Source organism: Rana temporaria, chromosome 2, assembly GCF_905171775.1.
Source record: "Rana temporaria chromosome 2, aRanTem1.1, whole genome shotgun sequence".
NCBI lineage: Eukaryota > Metazoa > Chordata > Amphibia > Anura > Ranidae > Rana > Rana temporaria.
The window spans coordinates 452,338,407-452,361,720 of NC_053490.1; the positions used below are offsets into that span (position 1 = coordinate 452,338,407).

The 23,314-nt window shown below is 47.5% G+C and overlaps 1 pseudogene; it reads left to right on the forward strand.

The window, feature by feature from the left end:
• The first annotated feature begins 8,834 nt into the window (after positions 1-8,834).
• Positions 8,835-8,965, forward strand: LOC120929949 (annotated as a pseudogene).
• The last annotated feature ends 14,349 nt before the right edge of the window (positions 8,966-23,314 follow it).

Consider the following 23,314-nt stretch of genomic DNA (forward strand, 5'->3'; position numbering starts at 1 on the left):
ATAGGGAGGCACAACCCATGCAAAGGTATGGACGACGGAACAGCCGTCGCATTTTAAGTCGTTTACGTAAGTCGTACGTGAATGAGGCTGGGCGTAGGTTACGTTCACGTCATAGGCATTGAGCCGTTGTATTTTAGGGAGTAAATTCGACGTGATTCTGACCATGGGCGCGCATGCGCCGTTCGTTCGACCCATCATTTGCATGGGGTCAAGCTTCATTTAAATGGATCACGCCCACTTCCTTCCTACTTTGAATTAGGCGGGCTTACGCCGGACAATTTACGTTACGCCGGCGCAACGTTGGCGTAAGTGCTTTGTGAATACTGTTCTTGCCTCACTGAGTTACGTCGGCGTAGCGCATATGAGATGCGCTACGCCGGTATAAAGATGCGCCGAGCTACGTGAATCCAGCCCAAAGTCTGCAACTTCTTGCTTGCGCTTTAAAATCTTCAGAATTTATTGTTTCTCCATAAAAGACACAGTAAGGCCCCGTACACACGACCAAACATGTATGCTGAAACTGGTCCGCGGGCCAGTTTCAGCATATATGTTCGGTCGTGTGTAGGCGCGAGCGGGCCGAATTCCAGCAAACATTTGCCCGCCGGGCCTTTTCCCAGCGGGCAAATATTCTTGGACGTGTTTTAAAACCGTCCGCTGGAATCCTGCCCGCTCGGACATGTACGGTCGTCAGTACAGACCTACCGTACATGTCCGAGCGCCCGCCGTCCCTCGCATGCGTCGAATGACTTTGACGCATGCGTGGAAGCCTTTAAATGGCAGGCCCGCCCACGTCGCCGCGCCATCGCCGTGTCATCGTCGCGGCGACGACGCGGACACGCCCCGCGTAGTGTTTACTCGCGGACTTCTGTACGATGGTTAGTACAACCATCGTACAGAAGCCCTCTGGCAGGCATGTACGGTGAAAACGGTCCGACGGACCGGTTTCACCGTACACGTTTGCTCGTGAGTACCCGGCCTAACAGACAGCAGAGGTAAACGCGTTTCAGCCCTATGGGCCTTGTTTACTATACTAGTAAATTCTGAAGATTTTACAGGGAAATCATTGTCCTCAGTCCCTTTCTCTGTTTCAAAAGTGAGCTATCAGGGGTCTCTTAAGACTCTTGATATTTCACCAAAGCCCCCCACCAATCTCTTCTCTACTGAAACCGTCCACTGCTCTGCTGATATACACGCATGTGTGTTTGTGATTTGGAGCGCACACCTTAATGCAATAGGCTGTGCACACCAATGTATACACGCATGTGTGTTTGTGTGCTCTGGGGTGCACACCCTTACATAATAGGCTGCACACACCAATGGCCTGCCTATAGACTCAGATGGAGCTTCTGATCAGGTTCATTTGAAATAGTGACAGGCGGATCTGATCAGAACGCCCATGTAAAAAGGGACCTAAAAGGTTTAGCCCCCGGTCACACCAAATCCGACTTTGGAATCATGCGACTTCACTTGAAATCGCACTATTTCAAAGCCGCATGTCAGTGCGACATCAGGTGCTACTTGGCTGACATCTGTGGGATTTCATGCACAGATGTCTATGTCAAGTCACACCTGATATCGAAAAAAAGTAGTGCAGGAATTACATTTCTTTATCGTACATCATGGGACACAGAGCAGCCATAGTAATTACTATGTAGGTTATACGCCACCTATAGGTGAATGGACACTGGCACACCCAAAAGACAGGAAGTCCCCCTCTATATAGCCCCTCCCATACAGGAAGTACCTCCGTTTTTTTTTTACCAGTGTCTCAAGGTCTCCCTCCTCTCAGAGGCATTGCTTTGGGACATCCCACATAGTAATTACTATGGCTGCTCCGTGTCCCGTGATGTAAAAAAAAGAAAATAGTATTTTTTATAACAGCTTACCTGTAACATCCTTTTCTTGGAGTACATCACGGGACACAGAGGTCCCTCCCCTCTTATTGGGATATATATTGCTTTGCTACAAAAACGGAGGTACTTCCTGTATTGGAGGGGTTTTATAGAGGGAGACTTCCTGTCTTTTGGGTGTGCCAGTGTCCATTCACCTATAGGTGGCGTATAACCCACATAGTAATTACTATGGCTGCTCTGTGTCCCGTGATGTACTCCAAGAAAAGGATTTTACAGGTAAGCTGTTATAAAAATCCTGTTTTTGAAAAATCGTTGTCGCACCGATTTGAGCAGTTCCATTGTCGACAATTGGGTGCGACTTGTCATGGCGATTTGAACATATTAATCGCACCAGTGTGACCAGAGGCTTAAAGAATGTTGCATCAGCCATAGGTGTGGCACACTTCATTTATTTTTACTGTAAAAAAAAAAATATATATATATATATATATATATATATATATATATATATATTTTTTTTTATTAGGCTTTAAATTTTGTATTAACTGCTTGCCGACCTGTCGCCGCAGTTATACAGCGGCAGGCCGGCTCCCCTGCGCGAGAGCCCGTAGCTATACGTCGGCTCTCACACTCTCCCCCGACTCCCGTGCGCGTGCCCGGTGGGCGCGATCACCGCCGGGCACACGCGATCGCTCGTTACAGAGCAAGGACCGGGAGCTGTGTGTGTGTAAACACACAGCTCCCGGTCCTGTCAGGGAGAGAAATGCTGATCTTCTGCTCATACAACGTATGAACAGAAGATTAGTAATTTCCCTCAGTCAGTCCACCCCCCCTACAGTTAGAACACACCCAAGGAACATACTTAACCCCTTCTCCGCCCCCTAGTGTTAACCCCTTCCCTGCCAGTGGCATTTTTATAGTAATCCAATGGATTTTTATAGCACTGATCGCTATAAAAATGCCAATGGTCCCAAAAATGTGTCAAAAGTGTCCGAAGTGTCCGCCATCATGTCGCAGTACCGAAAAAAAATCGCTGCTCGCCGCCATTACTAGTACAAAAAAAAATATTAATAAAAATGCCATAAAAATACCCCCTATTTTGTAAATGCTTTAACTTTTGCGCAAACCAATCAATTAACGTTTATTGCGATTTTTTTTAACCCAAAAATATGTAGAAGAATACGTATCAGCCTAAACTGAGGAAAATTTTTTTTTTATATATATATTTTTGGGGGATATTTATTATGGCAAAAAGTAAAAAATATAGATTTTTTTCAAAATTGTCGCTTTATTTTTGTTTATAGCGCAAACACTAAAAACCGCAGAGGTGATCAAATACCACCCAAAGAAAGCTCTATTTGTGGGGAAAAAAAGGAAGCCAATTTTGTTTGGGAGCCACGTTGCACGACCGCGCAATTGTCAGTTAAAGCGACGCAGTGCCGAATCGCAAAAAGTGCTCTGGTCTTTGACCAGCAATATGGTCTGGGGGTTAAGTGGTTAATGACCACAGAGCAGAATCATTTCTTGTATTTTATCTCTACTTGGAGTTCAGCTTTAGTTAGTATGACAGCCAGTTAATGAACATTTTCAAAAAGGGGGTCAGCAATGGCAGTCCCCTTATCTCAAGCCAGGCGTATTTTAATCTTTAAAATTGTTATGTCTGCCTGAAGTCAAGGAAACGTTAAATGTCACATTTTTTTTATCATAAAATAAATGAAAGCATAGACCTTTGGCTCACTTTCTCGGTGGCAGTATCTGTATAGACAAAATGTTCTAACCGAGTTCTAGTGTGAAACAGATTTCTTCCTAGTCTGGATGTACAATATTAATCCCTCTGTGTTATTCTTTTCCCATAGCGATGTGAACTTTAGTTACCTCCCGGGCTCCCCTAGGAGGGTGTGACAGGGGCGTATGTGGCCAGTGTTGCTGTGTTAGGCTGGTGGTGTGATGTAAATGGACCCATAGGAATGAGCTTCTTTTTAAAATTTGTCCCCATACTACGCCGTCATTTGTCATCCTGCCTTTCATGTTGCTGTCCTTTATTATTACTGTTCCCTCCGCCCCCTAGGAGAAGGGCCCATTGTGCACTGTGGCACAGCCTGTGACCTATTTCTAGTCTGTGATCTGCAAGGAATTTAAAAGAAAGACCTTCTTTATTACAGCACACTAATCAAAGTTGTATTAAGAAACCCAGTGGAGTTTTCATAGGGGATTACGGGGAAAGCTGGGTATGTGGATACATTCCACAGCTGTGCAGACTGTGCCTCTGGGATTGGTCCCATATAATCAGCTGTTTCTTTCCCAGCCTCCCTTACAGTAGACGGGATTGTTAAAATGTATTACCCAAATCTGTAATTGCTCAAAGTCAGCCTTTCACAAACCTTTTACTACAGAGGAACCCATGAAATAATGTTCAGATCTTGGGGAACCCCTGCTAAAAATTCATTGGTCGGGCTCAGTGGGAATAACGCCCATTACATTGTTGGCGAGTTAGAAAGATGCCCCACTTAGGGCCCTTTCACACGGGGCGGATCAGTAATGATTTGCCTCCGTGTGTCCATACAGTTTAGCGGGGATCCTCCGTAAAATCCCCGCTGAGCTGGGAGCTGACAGGGCGGTCCCTGCACAGTGTGCAGGGACCGCCCTGTCTTTCCTCCGCTCTCCCCTATAGGGAATCGGATGAACACGGACCGTATGTCCGTGTTTATCTGATCCGGCAAACGAAAGAAAAATAGGGTTTTCTTCCGTCCGAAAATGTGGATCTTTGCGGAGGCGGACAAATTACGGATGTTAGCGGATGGTCATCCGCTGACACCCGTAATCACATAGGGACCCATGTATGTCCCGTTTTCATCCGCAACGGACGGATGAAAATGCGGACATATGGTCCGTACGTGTGAAAGGGCCCTAACAGTGGTGGTCACTGGTCAGAATCAGGCCCGGATTTACTCCCTTTGCTGCCCCCGCCTGCGCAGTACAGGGGGGACATTATCCGCCGGGGGACTTTTTTGGCAAAACACTGAGAAGCGGGGGGGGGGGGGGGGAGTGCTGCTGCCGAATAGCCGAATATGACATTGAGAACTGGGGGGGTGCTCACCACCTCTTCCCTCAGTTTTCTCTCCTCTCACCATCCGTGACATGACAGGGGGGAACTCCCGAAATGAAAGTGGTGAAAGTGTCCTCACCCCTCAGCCACAGTGCCGCCCCTGCACCCACTGCCGCTCCGAGGCCTGGCTTTGTTGGCCTTGTCTGGAATCCGGCCCTGGTCAGAATGCCATCCTCACAAACAGCTAAATAGATATGTTTTGTCAAACAGCTTCAGTGGTGGCTGGTGCTCAATTTTTGGGGAAAACGACAAACAAACCCCCTGCAAGGTCCACACTCACCCCATCCATGGTCGTGGCATCCCCAGCTTCTTCTCCCAGCTAATGCGATCCTAAAGAGGTTGTAAACCTCCAAAAAAAAAAACAACCTGCAAGACGAAGGCATAATAAGTTAGATTATTATGAAATACTACTACTATGAAATACTACTTACCTAGTTTATTATGAAACAAGGCCCTGAATCGAGGCTGGCACACTGCTGACAGGACTGACATCTTTCCTAGGGTTACTTCCGAGTTTGTGATTGGCCGGAGCCACGAAGACATCACTCTTGTACGGCGCGGGCCCTGAAGAAACTGCACGAGAGGGCCATTCCTTCAGTGCACATGCACCGATGACGTCGGTGGCATCGTATATAGTAAATATACCCTAAACGGTGCAAATGTAGGAGATATTTACAGTATCTACAGGTAAGCCTTACTCTATGCTTACCTGTAGGTACAATTAAAGAGGAAGACTTTACTACCTCTTTAAGATCCACCTCCTGTCCTGATTGGCTGGGAGGAGAAGTCAGAAGACAATAGCGAATATTGATTCGCTAATATCACAAGAGGTAGGGGGCGTGTTTCATTTAAATAAAGCGTGTCCCCGCGCCGAACGAACTGCGCAAACTGCGCATGCGCCGTCCATAAAATATCTCAGTGTGCGCCGCAAGGACGTCATTGGTTTCGACGTGAACGTAAATGATGTCCAGCCCCATTCACGGACGACTTACGCAAACAACGTAAATTTTTAAATTTTCGACGCGGGAACGACGGCCATACTTAACATTGGCTGCACCTCATAGACCCAGGGGCAACTTTACGCCGGGAAAAGCCTAACGTAAACGTCGTAACTTTACTGCGTCGGCCGCGCGTACGTTCTGGAATTCGCGTATCTAGCTAATTTGCATACTAGACGGGGAAATCGACGAAAGCGCCACCTAGCGGGCAAAAAAAAAATTGCAGTTAAGATCCGATGGCGTAAGAGACTTACGCCTGTCGGATCTAATGGATATCTATGCGTAAGTGATTCTAAGAATCAGTCGCATAGATACGACGGCGCTACGCAGAGATACGACGGCGTATCTGGAGATGCGCCGTCGTATCTCTTTTGAGAATCTGGGCCTATGAGTCTGGCACCCTGCATGGAAATTAGGGGGGTGGCGCCCTTGCACCCTTTATGGACCGGCCACCGCTGTACAGATGGCTCTGCCAGGTGGCACTGGATCTGGAATTCTGCAGACACCATCAGATGAGAGGTAAATCAGCCACAGCTTCAGGAATCACTAGCAACCTCTGGAGGAATCTTAGGGTTCCATTTTTGGGGAGGTGCAGCAAGGTATAGCGACAGTAAAACACTCACAATTCAGTTGCACAGAACAGAATTTGTAATAATGTAGAATTCAATATTTCACAACAAACCCTGTGGGAAGGTGTCTGATTGGGAACACTCACAGCATGTAACAGCACTGTGTAGCAGAGCAGGCCTAACGTGTCAACAGCATCTGTCTTGAGGGGCAGAATTCAGCTTGGCCAGTCTGTACCCAAATGGGGAGGTCTCCAGGAAGGATGGCATGTCTATATCCCTACTCATCTGGAACCTCTCCCTACTGCTAATCATTGTCCATACCAGATGGGTGACCACATTACACATTATTCACACTGGAAAATGCATGCCAAGTTTGGGAGCCAAGGTCTTTAATAGATTCTGCCTGATCCAAGATGGCCTCCAGAGTGACCCAGGAAACCATAGAGGAACCATGATGCCCTTGACTCCCTCTCCCTCTCCCTCTGCAATGACGCTGCAGTTGACCGCAACCTGCAGTGGAGAAAGTAGACTGCACCTGCCTACACACAGGGGCCAGGTTGAGAATGCTCTAAGTATATGTTGAAAGTGTACCGGTAAGTACTAATTTACAAACTTAAGTTTAAGTATGCACACCTGTGATAGTTAAACTTTGACGTATAGGGTGCCTCATCTGTGGCCCCTGAAAGCATCAAAGGTTGTTTAATATTCAGCAACTACAGATATGCTAGAGAAGATCTTATTGCTGCAGACATGTTGCAAGTGTTTGTGAAGATCAGAAACCTGCTGCAAAAGTGGAGGAGTTTGGCTCCCATGGTTGAGACGCAGGATCTTTCATTCTATTACTAGGGTAGGACCCACTAATTCGGGGTACTTTGTCGCAGTAAGTGGGCTTAGCACTATATGACCATAGTGTGACAAAACCCCCGTATTTTTTTTAATATGTTCAGGTGTTTTTAACTAGCCTTGCAGGATAAATGTCATTCTTGGATGTGTGCGCTATAAGGCCCGTTTCAGACGTGCGGACCGTATGTCTGCTTTTTCATCCATCCGTTTACGGATGAAAAAGGGACATACATTGGTCTCTATGTGATTGCGGGTGTCAGCGTCGTTTTAATGATGAAGTTGGAAAAACTTCGTTTTTTCTACATGCCGAAAAACGTCTTTTTTTTATGCCGAAAAATGTTCGTGTGTATGCGGCATAAAACTTCAAGGGACAAGGGAATTTAAACTGGGATAGTTGGCAAGTATGAGACAACTGATTTGGGCCCCACAACAATGACAGGGCCTTTTGCCCTGCCTTAAAGATGGCCCTGGTGTGTGTATGAAAGGTCAAGGCGTTTCTGGACTACTGACAGACCCTTGCATCTTTCATCCAGTGCTGCACTGACGTTTTTGGATTCTGAGTCATGGGGAAAGCACAGGGATTATCAAAGGATCTGCAGGAAAAAGTAGTTGAACTGTATAAAACAGGAAAGAGATATAAAAAGATATCCAAGGAATTGAAGGAATGCCAATCATCAGTGTTCAAACTCTAACCAAGAAGTGGAAAATGAGGGGTTCTGTTAAAACCAAACCACGGTCAAGTTGACCAACTAAAATTTCAGCCACAACTGCCAGGAAAATTGTTCGGGATGCAAAGAAAATCTCACAAATAACTTCAGGTGAAATACAGGACTCTCTGAAAACATGTGGTGTGGCTGTTTCAAGATGAAAAATAAGGAGGCACTTGAAGAAAGATGGGCTGCATGGTCGAGTCGCCAGAAGAAAGCCATTACTACGCAAATGCCACAAAGTACCCCGCTTACAATACGCCAAACAGCACAGAGACAAGCCTCAAACCTTCTGGCATAAAGTCATTTGGAGTGATGAGACCAAAATTGAGCTTTTTGACCACAACCATAAACGCTACATTTGGAGAGGAGTCAACAAGACCTATGATGAAAGGTACGAAGGTGGATTGCTGATGGTTTGGGGATGTGTGAGCTACAAATGCACAGGAAATTTGGTCAAAATTGATGGAAAGATGAATGTAGCATGTTATGAAAAAATACTGGAGGAACATTTGCATTCATCAGCCAGGAAGCTGCCCATGGGATGTACTTGGACATTCCAAAATGACAATGATCCAAAACACAAGGCCAAGTCGGCTTGTCATTGGCTACAGCCAGGGGCGGACTGACCATTCGGACTCTCAGGCACTGCCCGAGGGCCCCATGCCACTAGGGGGCCCCATCAGGGTTGCCAGCCTCAGTAAAACCAGGGACAGTATGTAAATATCTGTGTTTTCTTACCCATCTGTCCCTGAAATGTCGCTTCTCGGCCTTTTGGCTAAGATCAAGTGTAGTATCTGTTCTTATCAGTTGCCAATAGGTGGTGCTAAGCTGACTGTCCCCGGTACCCTGTGGCAGGGGGAAAGGGATGGCAGTCGGCGGACGCTAAGCCTGTTGGCGTGAAGGTGGAAGCCTTCTGATCGGGACAGAGAGGCATGAGGTCGAAGCCAAGAGGCCGGGTCCCTGGCCGTTGGCCTGGATTTGGCGGTATCTGCCCCAGTCAGTTGTTCTGGAGGGAACCCTTGCTTCTCCTTTAACCGGGAAGGAGCGGGTAGTACTTCCAGAATGTGATTAGGTGGGAGAGATAGGGGTTGTGGGTAGAGCCTGCTTAGGTGGGTTCTCCCCGACCTCTTCTCCCACCTTCCTGGCTGGGAAGGATGCTGCCGGTCCGGACCGGGGGCTAGGGACCGTTGAAAAGCCCGTGGAGATTGTGCCCCTGGAGTGGCAGTCCAGGGGTGCCATACATTGCACAAGTGTTTGAGGGGCACTCATCGTGTGGCACCTTCAGGTCACGGATCTCCACAACACACTTTTCACACCTGCCTCTAGGGCCGGGCCTTTTGGCTAGGACCAGAGGAATTTTTGTTTCCTGGCCAGAGGGCCGGCCACTTTACCTCACTCTCCCATCTTCCTTCTCCCCACTTTCCTTTTTTATTTTACCCCGTGTTTGTTTGTTTTGTCACTTTTTTTGTTTGGTGCTTGGCACTTTATGTGTGGCGAGTAGGGTGCTGGTCCTCGGGGCCTGCCTCTGAAAGTCTTGGGAGTTGGTGGACCCGGCCTTCTGGCTAAGTTCGCCGGCTCTCATGGGGTCTCCCTTCGGGGGAGCCTCACCGAGGAGGGTTCTGTTTCGGCAGTCCCTCCGAGGATGTTGGGTCCTTGTGGCTTCGGCTGCCTGGACCAAGATGGGTCCATATGGCTTCGGCTGTATGGACCACAGTAACTCTTTTCCCTGTCAGGAGCCTAACGCCCCGGGGGATCAGAGACGGGTCCTCTTCGGAGGACCACTGACGTATGCACCTGTCGCAGTTTTTTGTGATGTCACTCTATGTGTGTGCACATTTTTCTCTGCACCGGGTGGAGTTTTTGGGTTGTGTTTTGCACGCCACAGGCTTTTCAACAGAAAAAAAAATCTGTCTCTGAAATGTCCCTTACCGACATCCTTTTGGTCTAAAAATCCTCTCCAGTACCTTCTCAGTGTGTGTATGTATACTGTGTGTGTATTCTGTGTGTATGTATACTGTGTGTATGTATACTGTGTGTGTTTATTGTGTCTGTGTGTGTGTATAAGCACAACTCTATGGGCCAGATTCACAAAGAGATACGATGGTGTATCTCGAAACGCGCGGCGTAAGTGTAAATGTGCGCCGTCGTATCGATGCGCCGTACCCACAGAAGCACATACGCGTTGAAAATCGTCTTCACCCATCCAACGTAACTATCCTCCGCCGGCGGAACTTAGGCGCATATTTAGGCTGGGCGCATCCTTTGTTCCCATTGATTTGCTATTCAGTTATGCAAATGAGGGAGAAATGCCGATTCACAAGCGTACGCTTGTCCGTCGTAGGCTACGCGCGGTGCGCGTAAGCTGCACGCCTGGTCTAAAGTTACCCCTCATAAAAGCAGGGGTAACTTTGCAACAGACTTGCACAGGTCAGCTGGAGAGCAGCAACCGCAGCAGCGTGACAGAGGAGCTGAGCAACAACACTTGCAGGACAACACATCTGTGTGCCAACATGTCAGGGGCAGCCGTGGTCATAGCACTACTGCGTCTACGCGCACGTAGGAGGAGGAGGAGGGCACAGGAGAGGGTACCCCGAGATCGCATGGACCTCTTTGGCATAGTGGAATCGGAGGTGTATCGCTTGTTCCGATTTGACAATGAAGCCATCCTGGAAATAGTACGATCCCTGCAGAATGACCTCACCAGCCCAACACATCGATCACAAGCAGTGCCGCCACTGCTCAAGGTCATGGCAACCCTGCATTTTTTGGCCAGTGGATCTTTTCAAAGAACCAGTGGAAATTTGGCTGGGATGTCACAATCCACAATGAGCAGGTGCGTGCACCAAGTTGTACCCGCTATCCTGAGACGGATGTCACACCACATTGTCAGACCCACCCAGGAGGTCCAGCAGGCGAAGGCAAGAACTGATTTTTACAAAATAGCCAGATTTCCACGCACCATCGGGGCCATAGATTGTACCCATGTGGCACTCCAGCCCCCCCGTGACGCAGACCACATGTACCGTAACAGGAAGAATTGGCATTCCATTAATGTACAGGTAATAGCCGATGCTCAATGCCTGATATGGCACGTCCGTGCCAAACACCCCGGGGCCACCCATGACCGCTTTATCTACCGGCAAAGCGACATCCCAAGACAATTTGAAGAGAACGTGTATGGGGACAGCTGGCTGCTTGGTGAGTGACATGGGTGTCAGGTATGTCCCCCCCCCATGATGCAGACATCACGAGGGGCACATGCATGACTAACATCCTCCTGTCTTTTCCCTTCCAGGTGACTCTGCATATGCCCTTGGACCCCATCTCATGACCCCTTTCCGGAATCCACAAACACCAGGAGAGAGAAGATACAATGAGGCCCACATTCGTACCCGTGCAGTGGTGGAGCGCACGTTTGGCCTCATGAAGTCCCGGTTCCGATGCCTAGATAGGTCTGGGGGTACCCTGTTGTATGCCCCAGACTTTGTGTGCCAGATCATCGGAGCATGTTGCATTCTGCACAACTACGCCATGAGAAAGGGCCTGCAGATTGACCTACGTGATGACCTGACCCCCGAACCAGACCTTCCCCCCATAACCGAGGCTACCCCGTCTGCTGAGGGAAGAGCAGTCCGGAGATGCCTCGTGGTAGGCTTATTTTCACGTTCAACACGCACATGAAACATGTCACAATGAGAATGCATGCATGCACACCACTGTGGTCCCTAACACCCCCCCCCCCACAACCCCATTAAATTGGATTAGACCGAAGTACACCGTGCGGTACTTGGGAGCAGCAACGCCACGTCAAGGCTCCAATTATGTTGCTGTATATTAATTTACCCCAAAATAAATATAAGACTCAACTTGAGTATACAAAATAAATATAAGACTCAACTTGAGTATACAAAATCAAAATAAGACTCATATCGAGTACATAAAAATGTTGGGTCAAAATGGCACTCATTTGGCCTGACGCGGACTCCGCCTAGTGCCAAGGCTCCTGGCCCTCTGTTGCCTGGGGGCAGCCACGGGTGGGGGGGGTGGGTCAGTGGGAGGATGAACATCCCCTGGTCTCTCCCTGGCTGCCTGGATTCCCTCTAAAGCCATGGCTATGCGGGTGAGGACCGCATTGGTCTGAGTCCCCACCGCCTCAATGGCTGCTGTATTGGCCTGTATGGCCACTGCCAGGCTCCTCACTTCTGCCACAAGGCCTGTATTTGTGACCTCCAGGTACCTCACGCAGGTCACCAGGGCAGTGCTATTAACACTGACCTCCTGCACATTTTCTGTGATGGCGGCAGTGTAAGCAGCCTGGGTCTGCTGCATGGAGGCCAGGCTGGCTGCCATCCGGTGCATGTCAGATGCCACGGAACCGACATGCTGGGTCTGCCTGGCCTGGTCCCTCGCTAATGTTTCTTCGAGGGTGTCTAGATCACCCCTTGACTTCCTAGAAGCCTTCCTGGGTGCAGGTGTGGCTTCGGGACGACTGTATGGGGAGGCCCTTGGGGGTACTTCCCTTGTGGAGGAGGGGCTTCCCAAAAGGTCGGAGGCCCTTAGGGGGGTTCCCACATTGGAGGAGGGTCTTGGGGGGGTTCCCACATTGGAGGAGGGTCTTGGGGGGCTATCCCCTATGGAGGTGGAGGTATGGGAGGCTCCCGGGATGGTGGTCTCGTCCCCCAGGTAAATTCCATCCTCCAGGTCCCCGTGCTCCTCCTCCACTTCCTCTAAAGGAGAGGTGTGGACACTGGTATCCTGGGATGGGGTTGGTCGTCCAGCAGCCGAGGATGGGCCCGCTTCATCCTGGTCATCTGTGGATGACACAAAACATTCACATGTTGGAGGACCCACACACTTGTCACATATTCCCTCCCCCCCCCCACATGCTACACACCAGATAAAAGATAAAACACACTCACCTGTCCTCAAGGGCGGATCAACCGAATCATATCCCTCCAGGCCCTCCACCTGCTCCTTCTCCAAGCACCTGGCTATTACCTCCTCATCAGGTGTCAGGGATATATTCAGGGCTGGTCCACCTCCGGTGCCCCTTCTGTGCTTCTTTATCTTGGCCACCTTCTCCTTCACAAGACGCCGCAGGTCATTAATCTTTTTGGCAATTTTTTCAGGGGTCCGTTCCTCATGACCAAGGGCATTGACCTCTGCTGCAATCTCCGCAAGGATCTGATCCTTCCGGACCTTGCTGGTAGAGCCACTTTCAGAACCATGGAGGTACTTGTTGTACCTTACCATGGCATCAATTATTATGGCCCTCTCCTGTCTGGAGAAATTTTTGAGCCTCCTTACTTTTGCAGCTGCATCTTCAGCCATGATTTTCAGAACCAAAACAGCCAAAAGTACCCACACCGAAACAAACAAACCTGCAGGTGTACTTTTGCGCTGGACGGGCGCATGTCTGGGCGTATTTAAACCCTGGGGCATCAGCAGTGGGCCGGCTTATCGCGGGGAATACGATAGGCAAAGTTGTGCACATGCGCAGTGAGACGCGGGTCATGCTATCACGTGACGGCGCATGCGCCGTTCGTTCAGCCCTTCATTTGCATGGGGTCACGCTTCATTTAAATGGATCACGCCCACCTCCTTCCCAATTTGAATTACGTTGGCTTACGCCGTCTAATTTACGTTACGATGGCGCATCGCAGCGCACATTTGCTTGCTGAATAGGCTGCTGGCCTCTCGAAGTTTCAACGGCGTAGTGTAACTGCGATGCGCTACGCCCGCCTAATGATGCGCCGAGGTACGTGAATCTGGCCCTATATATACATACACAAACATACACAGTATCTCACAAAAGTGAGTACACCCTTCGCATTTTTTAAGTATTTTATTATGTCTTTTCATGTGACAACACTGAAGAAATTATACTAGTGAGTGTACAGCTTGTATAACAGTGTAAATTTGCTGTCCCCTCAAATTAACTCAACACACAGCCATTAATGTCTAAACTGCTGGCAACAAAAGCGAGTACACCCCTAAGTGAAAATGTCAAATTGGGCCCAAAGTGTCAATATTTTGTGTGGCCACCATTATTTTCCAGCACTGCCTTAACCCTCTTGGGCATGAAGTTCACCAGAGCTTCACAGGTCGCCACTGGAGTCCTCTTCCACTCCTCCATGACGACATCACTGAGCTGGTGGATGTTAGAGACCTTGCGCTCCTCCATCTCCCATTTGAGGATGCCCCACAGATGCTCAATAGTGTTTAGGTCTGGAGACATGCTTGACCAGTCCATCACCTTTACCCTCAGCTTCTTTAGCAAGGCAGTGGTGGATTTTGAAGTGTGTTTGGGGTCGTGATCATGTTGAAATACTGCCCTGCGGCTCAGTCCACGAAGGGAGGGGGATTATGCTCTGCTTCAGTATGTCACAGTACATGTTGGCATTCATAGTTCCCTCAATGCCTATTGGCTAAATCCCTTCCAGAAGTGACAACATCACTTTGGCTGCGTGCGTTCCAGGAGATAGGAAGTGTCAGCGAACACCGGCGCAGCCTCCTCCCACTCACCGCAGCCATCAGCCCACAGTTCCAGTCACTCTACGGACGTCCGGCATTACAATGCCTACATGCCAGTTGTAACCGTACTTTTGTGAGTACCTGATGTACCATTGCTATATTAATATTACCTGATCTACTGCACTTAGAGTGGCACCTTTGTTATATTTATAGCTTTGCCAAGAAGACCTTTTTCTTATTTTTCAACTGGGCTGCCTTCTAATAGTTGCTATCCACAAACTGTATGGAATTTATTTAAGACATTGGGCCAGATTCACAGAACAGATACGACGGCGTATCTCCTGATACACCGTCGTATCTCTGGTCCTATCTATGCGGCTGATTCATAGAATCAGTTTCGCATAGATAGCCCTAAGATCCGACAGGTGTAATTAACTTACACTGTCGGATCTTAGGATGCAATACTTCGGCCGCCGCTGGGTGGAGTTCGCGTCGTTTTCCTGCGTCGGGTATGCCAATGAGCATTTACGGCGATCCGCGACGTTTTTTGCGTTCGTTACGTCGTCGCTAGTAATTTTTTCCCTTCGCAAAGTTACACCTGCTTTAACATGGCTTAACTTTAGTCGAGCCATGTTAAAGTATGGCCGTCGTTCCTGGGTCGAATTTCAATTTTTTTTTGTTTTGGCGTAAGACGTCCGGGAATACGAATGGACGCTACGCACGTCACCGTTCTAAAAAATTACGTCACATCGCGCAAAGCACGGCGGGAATTTCTAAACTGAGCATGCGCAGTACGTCCGGCGTGGGAGCGCGCCTAATTTAAATGGTAGACGCCCCATTTGAATTGGGCGGCCTTGCGCCGGACGTGTTTACGATACACCGCCGCAAGTTTACAGGTAAGTGCTTTGTGGATCAGGCACTTACACTGAAAACTTGCGGCAGTGTAACGTAAACGGGTTACGTTGCGCCGCCGCAATTGTACGAGAATCTGGCCCCTTGCTTTTATCTTTTTACTCCATCATTTTCACTATTGACCATTATGATCAATCAGGTTGGTGGCACAAAATAAGTTTTGGCACAATCGCTCGCTTTATTTCTATATATAGTTCCCTCAATGAACTGTAGCTCCCCAGTGGCGGCAGCACTCATGCAGCCCCAGACCATGACACTCCCACCACCATGCTTGACTGTAGGCAAGACACACTTGTCCTTGTCTTTGTACTCCTTACCTGGTTGCCACCATGCTCTACACCATCTGAACCAAATAATTTTATCTTGGGCTCCAGTAATCCATGTCCCTAATTTGCTTGCCATCAGCAAACTGTTTGCTGGCTTTCTTGTACATCATCTTTAGAAGAGTCTTCCTTCTGGGATGACAGCCATGCAGACCAATTTGATGCAGTGTGCAGCGTATGGTCTGAGCACTGACAGGCTGACCCCCCACCCCTTCAACCCCTGCAGCAATGCTGGAAGCACTCATACGTCTATTTCCCAAAGACAACCTCTGGATATGATGCTAAGCACGTGCACTTAACTTCTTTGGTCGACCATGGCAAGGCCTGTTCTGAGTCGCACCTGTCCTGTTGCTGTATGGTCAGAGAGTTCTTTGCCATGAGGTGCCATGTTGAACTTCCGGTGACCAGTATGAGAGAGTGAGAGCAATAACACCAAATTTAACCCACCCGCTCCCCATTCACACCTGAGATCTTGTAACACTAACGAGTCACATAGCACAGGGGAGGGAAAATGGCTAATTCGGCTCAATTTGGACATTTTCACTTAGGGGTGTACTAACGTTTGTTGCCAGCGGTTTAGACATTAATGGCTGTGTGTTGAGTTAATTTGAGAGGACAGCAAATTGACACTGTTATACAAGCTGTATACTTACTACTTTACATTGCAGCAAAGTGTCATTTCTTCAGTGTTGTCACATGAAAAGATATAATAAAATATTTACAAAAAATGTGAGGGGTGAACTCACTTTTGTGTGATACTGTGTGTGTGTTTATTATATATATACATATACATACACACACACACACACACACACACACACATATATATATATATATATATTGGCAGATACATTTTTATAGTCTTCCTTCTATCTGGGTATTTACACTAGCCACTGTGTAGCTCAAGTATTGACAGACCTGGAGGCTACATGGAACTCAGAGCAAGTTACACAATGGACTGGGTCGTCCCCAAGCTTTTACTCACAGCACTCCCTTTGAGTGTGTTCTATGTCCTGGTGAGAAAACTCTGACCCACTGTGTGCCCTGTGTTCTACAGGCATGGGAAGACAAGGCAGCCTTGACCTTGGCAAATGATTAAAGACACCAGGAAGTCCAGGGCATGGCCTCTTTCCACTCAGGACAAAGGTAATTAAAAATAACATTTGTATCCTACATTTGCAATATATGATCGATAAACAATAAAATGTAATTGTTAAATACAACTGAATTTAACAAACTTTCATAAAATGAAGCTTTGGCAAAAACATTTATTTTATTTAGGAAAACTTAAAAAGGACATTCCATGCTGGCTTTGTTTAGTGAGATTTGCCCCACTTTGCATGGTCAAAAGTGCAGAAAATGCCATAAATATTTCCAGTAGGAACACAAGTGACAATATGATTATATTTTTTGATAGCATGGGAAAAGTAAAAGCCTTGATATATTTTTTTTATTTTTAAATTGCTATCTGTGTCCTTAGGCGTTTGGGGAGCAACCAAAAGCCAATTAATAGAGTAATGGGGCCTGGAGCTCTTGGGAAGTGCATGTCAACCTTCTTCTTTTACAGTGTTGCTGTTGGACAATATTCCACCCCCATGGGCATCCGCTGAATTTTTTTCTGGGGGGCACTTCGGCAGCGGCGATATAGTCGCAATTTAACCTTTTCTTCAAACGCTAGCGAGGGTTAAAATTGCCCCGCTAACGCCTGAATAGCGCAGCTAAAACGATGGTAAAATGACGCTTTTTAGCGGCGCTTTACCGATAACGCGGCCAGCTGGCTCTTGAGATAATTTAGCTTCACTCAATGCCCATATAAATATAGCCTTGAGAATGTACAGATCCCCCTTCAGCACAGACCTCCCATTCTGCACAGACCCCACCATTCAGTACAGATGGACCCCCCCATTATGCACAGACCCCTCCATTCAGCACAGATGGACCCCCTTTAAGCAGAGACACCCCTTCAGCACAGATGGACCCCCCATTCAGCACAAACCCCCCCTCCTCTTCAGCACAGACGGACCCTCCTCCCCCATCCCATTCAGTACTTCAGATCAGCCATCAGCGCGGCACAGGCAGCAGGTTCCCTCCCCCTGTGTACACATAAACACAGGAGGGAGAGGCGGCTTCACTCTGCTCACTGTGCCTGTGTGACATCCGGCCCAGGACTGCTCAGACAGCCCGCGGCCGCAAGACTCTTCAACACCTTCTTGATTTTCCGGGGGGGGGGGGTCATTTGCTTGCCCTATGGAGCGGACGCCCATGTCCACCCCTTTAAGGTATACTGGTCCTTCCTGCTTCTGTCAATAGAAAAATGGCATTTTAAGCTCCTAAATGTTCCCCTTTTTCATAGAGTCTGATTCAACTAATCTCAGTGCCACATTCATCTATAAAATGCTGCCAAGAGCCAAGAGCAAGGACCAGTGCTAAAACCAATAAAAAAGGCAATTAACTTTTTTATTTTAGGACTTTTCTTCATGCACCCTTTATTAAATAAGACTGAGCACAGTTCTATAATTGCATGGTTAATTAGTAGCCAATAGATTCTTCATTATATTACCTTTTCCACTTTTGGTCTAACTTCTAAAAACTGAAGCAAAAGTCACTAAATTTACAAAAAGTTATTTGATAACCTTAGAAACAGTGGCGGCCCCCCTAATCCATACGTCAGACCTCTAATCTCCATGCAGGACGCATGGATTTCTATAGTTTTTTTTTTTTTTTAAGCACGTGATTAGGAGTACTGCACCCAAGTCCACCCACTTGTGTTACAATAGCAAATTAATATTCACTATTGTCTTCCTGATTCTCCTTCCGGCCAATCAAGAAGCAGCTCCTGGGACCTGATTTGCCAGGGAGTCTCAGGACGGATAAATAAAAATTACCTGAATCCTGTCTGGGCATTAAATATAACCACTGATGGATTGATTCACCTGAAGGATGGAATCCACGCTATAGACAATGAAAATACTAAAATAAAAGGGGGGGGCTTGGGACATAGAGGAGTCCCAAACGATAGTCTGGGGGCGAATCAACCACAAATAACCATCAGTGGATTAAAGAGACTTTATTAATGAATATGCAAAGTGTCAAAAAAATCACCCTGGGATGATATACACAGGATCTCCCAAAGGGGAATGTTCCTACAGAATATCAAAATCAATAATAATAAAAAATACACTGTAAAAAATGACAACGTTGTATTCTAAAAGTGGGAGTATGATGAAATCCCACTTGACCAAAGTATAATTATTAGCCCCTAGTTATCTGGACATATATCATCAAAAGTCCTGGACCCTGTACTGGTGTATATAGCACCCTTGAAATGTCCAGCGCATATAGCGCACCACGGGGATACTGGAAGATCCAGGACGCTCATAGATCTTGAGTTCACAGATGTAGTGGACAGTGGCTCAAACGTAGTTTCAAGGAGGTTTAAAGCATATACACAGCAATTGAAGCGGTTCTGATAGTTCCAAGTGTTCACAGGGTACATGGTAGAGCTGCACGATTCTGGCCAAAATGAGAATCGCAATTTTTTTGCTTAGAATGAAGATCATGATTCTCTCACAATTCTCACGGCGTAAAATCTTTTACATTTATACAAAAAAAAAAAAAAAATGGGCTAACTTTACTGGCTAGTTTTTTTTTAATTAGTTAAAGTAATTTTTTCCAAAAAAATTGCATTTAAAAAGACTGCTGCGCAAATACAGTGCAACATAAAATATTGCAACAACCGCCATTTTATTCTCTAGGGTCTCTACTAAAAAAAATATAACATTTTTGGGGGTTCTAAGTAATTTTCTAGCAAAAAAAAAATAATGATTTTAACTTGAAAAGAGCTGTCAGAAAAAGGTTTGGTGTTTAAGTGGTTAAACGTTCCCTAATTTACATACAGAAGTTTATTCCTTTGATGTGATACAATGTTTAGACTTAACTTTCCACTGATAAAGAATGTTTTCAAAACTTGGCAGGCTGCCCAGACTTGGCAGATTGCCCAGACTTTGACTTTTGGCTGAGAGTAGAGAGGAAATTCTTTGCATACCAAAGTGCAGAGAGAAAATTATTTTCATGTCAAAGATCGTGAAACCCTGTGTCAAGAATTGCAATGGGAAAATGATTGCGATAACAATTCTTGACGATTAATCGTGCAGCTCTAGTACACGGTCACTAAAATCATTGCGATAGGGGTTCAGTGAAGTCAATGTGGTGAGGATCATCTAAGGCCCACAGCATCGCAACATCGACGCGTTTCGTGATAAAACTCTCTCACTTCATTAGGACCCACTTCCTGTTCGGCCGGGAGGAGAAGACACGGCTACTTTTTGTTACTCCTGGAGGAGTAAGCTCCGGCTCTACCCTCGCTGCATCAAGGCTCCCTTCTGCCTCCTCACGGTCTCCTGTCACAGCCTCCCAACTGTCTCCTGTGGAGTTGGGCGATTGTGGGCTCCCAACTGTCTCCCGCAGGGAGGTTGGAATCGCGGCCTCACGACTGTCTCCCTTGGGGGGGGTCTGTATCGCCGCCTCCTGGCTGTCTTCCATGGGGGGGCTTTGGTGTTGATGGTGGTGTTGCGAGTGGGGGGGGTTAGTTCACCACCCCCCGCCCAAAGATATTTAGCACTACCTGCCACTGCTTAGAAGAGTCAGACTATAGGTCTATCACGCAAAGCAGCAGCCCGAGTCTTCAGCAGTCCTGAATGTACCCTTAACACCACAGCACTATTCCAGTTAACAGTACTACACAGAGATTGTTGATTTGAGTAGTGTTTGTGCATGACGAAAATCCCAGAGGTGGACCTCTACTTTGTGCTGGCAGTTTAGGGTTTTTAAGCTATGCTGCAGCACTTATCAATATAAAGTAAAAGATCCCCTGTATATGCAGCCAAGCTAAATTACAATAATTATTAAAAAACAGCTATTCTTCACACAGAGTTCGGATCGGTCGATACATTTTTGCACCAATTTAAATTCAACTTATTCAAAAAACTTGGACTTCATAAAAAAAAAAAATGCAACTAACCTAAACTAATTCCGAAGCAAACCCACAAAAGGGAAAACCAAACAAATGTTTCCATTCTTCACATGTATACACAGCAATCTGGGCTCGGGAAAGATCCCTACTTTACAGTTGGGATCCATCCAGATGCCTGGACCAGCTGGCTCGTCCTCTCAGTGAGCTGCCAAGCGCCAGCCGCTTTGGTCCCCTCCACAGCCCAGTGCTTCAGTGAGCGCTAGAAGCCAAGAGCTGAGAGCCGGTGACTGACAGTCACCAGCTCTTTGCAGGCTGAAGACCAAGCACTGAGTGATCAGCAGTCTTTGATCCAATCCTCGGTCTTAGAGGTGAAAGGGGAAAGCTGCTAGTTAAAGTTAAAATGTCTTAAAGCGGGAGCCTAGCGGGACAGTAATGCCGGGCTAGAGCTCCGCTCCGTGAGGGAGAAAACCCAGCAAATAACGGAGCAACCGAACTAACAGAAACGAGCAGGGACCCTGGAAGGTGAGAGACACCCCACGAACGAGAATGGTGCTAGGAGGCGCCAGGGGAAAGAGTAAAACCAGCCATAACAGCGGCACTCAGCAGTTCAAGAGCACAGCTGTAAAAAAGGCGACAGCTCCCTCAGAGGAATTCACCTCAGAGAAATCAAAACAAACAGCTGCTAAGACAGCAAAACAAATGACTTCCCTCAGACACACCATTGCTGACAGTGAGGATGAGGACACACTAGAAGACACCTCATCAATATGTCAGAACACTGCGGTCCCCTCAGGTCTCTTAAAGCAGTTTGAAAGGATGCTTCATAGAGCACTGCAAACTACCTCAGATCAAATAACAGCTAATCTCACCAAAGAGATTAGGGAGCTTGGGAGCCGCACTGAAGCCCTTGAATCTAAAATGGATGAAATAGAGGTATTCACACAAGAATGCCTGACAGAAATTGATACCCTTAAAGAGGAAAACTTAACCCTGCAGAACAGATTGGAGGAATTCGAAAACAGAGCCAGAAGGTCCAATTTAAGGTTCAGAGGTCTGCCCGAATCAGTCATTGACTTACATACAAATATATTGGCACTTTGCCAGGAACTACTGCCTGGTATATCAGCTGATAGATTGGAAATGGACAGAGTCCACAGAGCTCTAACGCCCAGGAAAACTGATGGTCCTCCAAGGGACATCATAGCCAAGTTCCATTTCTACAAAACGAAAGAACAAATACTGGAGGCTACCAGAGAGAAGAAAAATGTATCCTTTCAGGGGCATGAATACCAGATCTTTGCGGACATTTCTCAGCTGACAATAAACAAGAGAAGGGCCATGAAACCTCTCCTACAGGAATTGCAGCACCGCCAAATCAAATACCAGTGGGGTTTCCCCTTCTCCTTGCGGTTCACATACCAAGGTACAAAAATTGTATGCAGCACACCAGATCAACTTCACCAAGCTCTATTAGACTTCAAAATAATAGAGAGACCATCGACAGCGAATGCTGCACGCAGAAGATCAGCTTCCACCTCTCCTCGCAACAATTCGCCCCATCAGGACCACACCAATGGCATACAACAAATGCACAAACGAGGCAGATTCGTGGACCAAGCGCCAGATCAAGAAGATACAATGGACTGATACCTCTGTGCATGCTTTTCTTATCTTTCCTCCTGCCAACAGCTATGAACTTGAACTAAATTGAACGCAAATCTAAAGGCAGTATGTCAGGAGAGTTTAGTAGACCAGTACTGTGTGCCTACACAGAGGAGACCAAGACTGTATGCAGTGAAATAAAGGTGTTTATTTACAAATAAGTGAACAAAACATGTGGGACAACCAGTGCACAATAAACAGCAAACAGTATATACAAACAAAGGGAGATACCGTATCCATAAACAAAGCCAGGCCGAGGTCATACACGTGGCATGTCAGCAGATGGGTGAGGATGGGGACAGAACAGAGCAGGGAGCGGACGGATGGACGGGCTGCGAGGTAGGAATCCAAGGGAAGCAGGAATCAGGAAGGAAAGTCCAGGCAGGGATCAGGATCAAGGATCAGAATCAGGATACAGGATCAAGGTAGTAGACTGATACCAGGGCGAGGACTGATTACACACGTCCTCCGGACGCTCCAATTAGCTGTTGCTGGGGAAAGTCTGTGGTGTCAAGCCGGGCAGCAGATAAAGTCACATCAGGTTGGGCCGGAGGAAGGTCCATGACTTTAAACAGGGCAAAGTGCAGCTCAAGCTGGGCAGCGGGTACAGAAATCTCAGGCTGGGCAAAAAGTACATCAAGCTGGGAAGCAGACTCCGGGTCATCGGGCTGGGCAGCAGGCTCCGGGTCATCGAGCTGGGCAGCAGGCTCCGGGTCATCGAGCTGGGCAGCAGAAAGAGGCTCCGGGTCGTCGGGCTGGGCAGCAGGCTCCGGGTCGTCGAGCTGGGCAGCAGGCAGAGGCTCCGGGTTGTCGGGCTGGGCAGCAGACAGAGGCTCCGGGTCGTCGGGCTGGGCAGCAGGCTCCGGGTCGTCGAGCTGGGCAGCAGACAGAG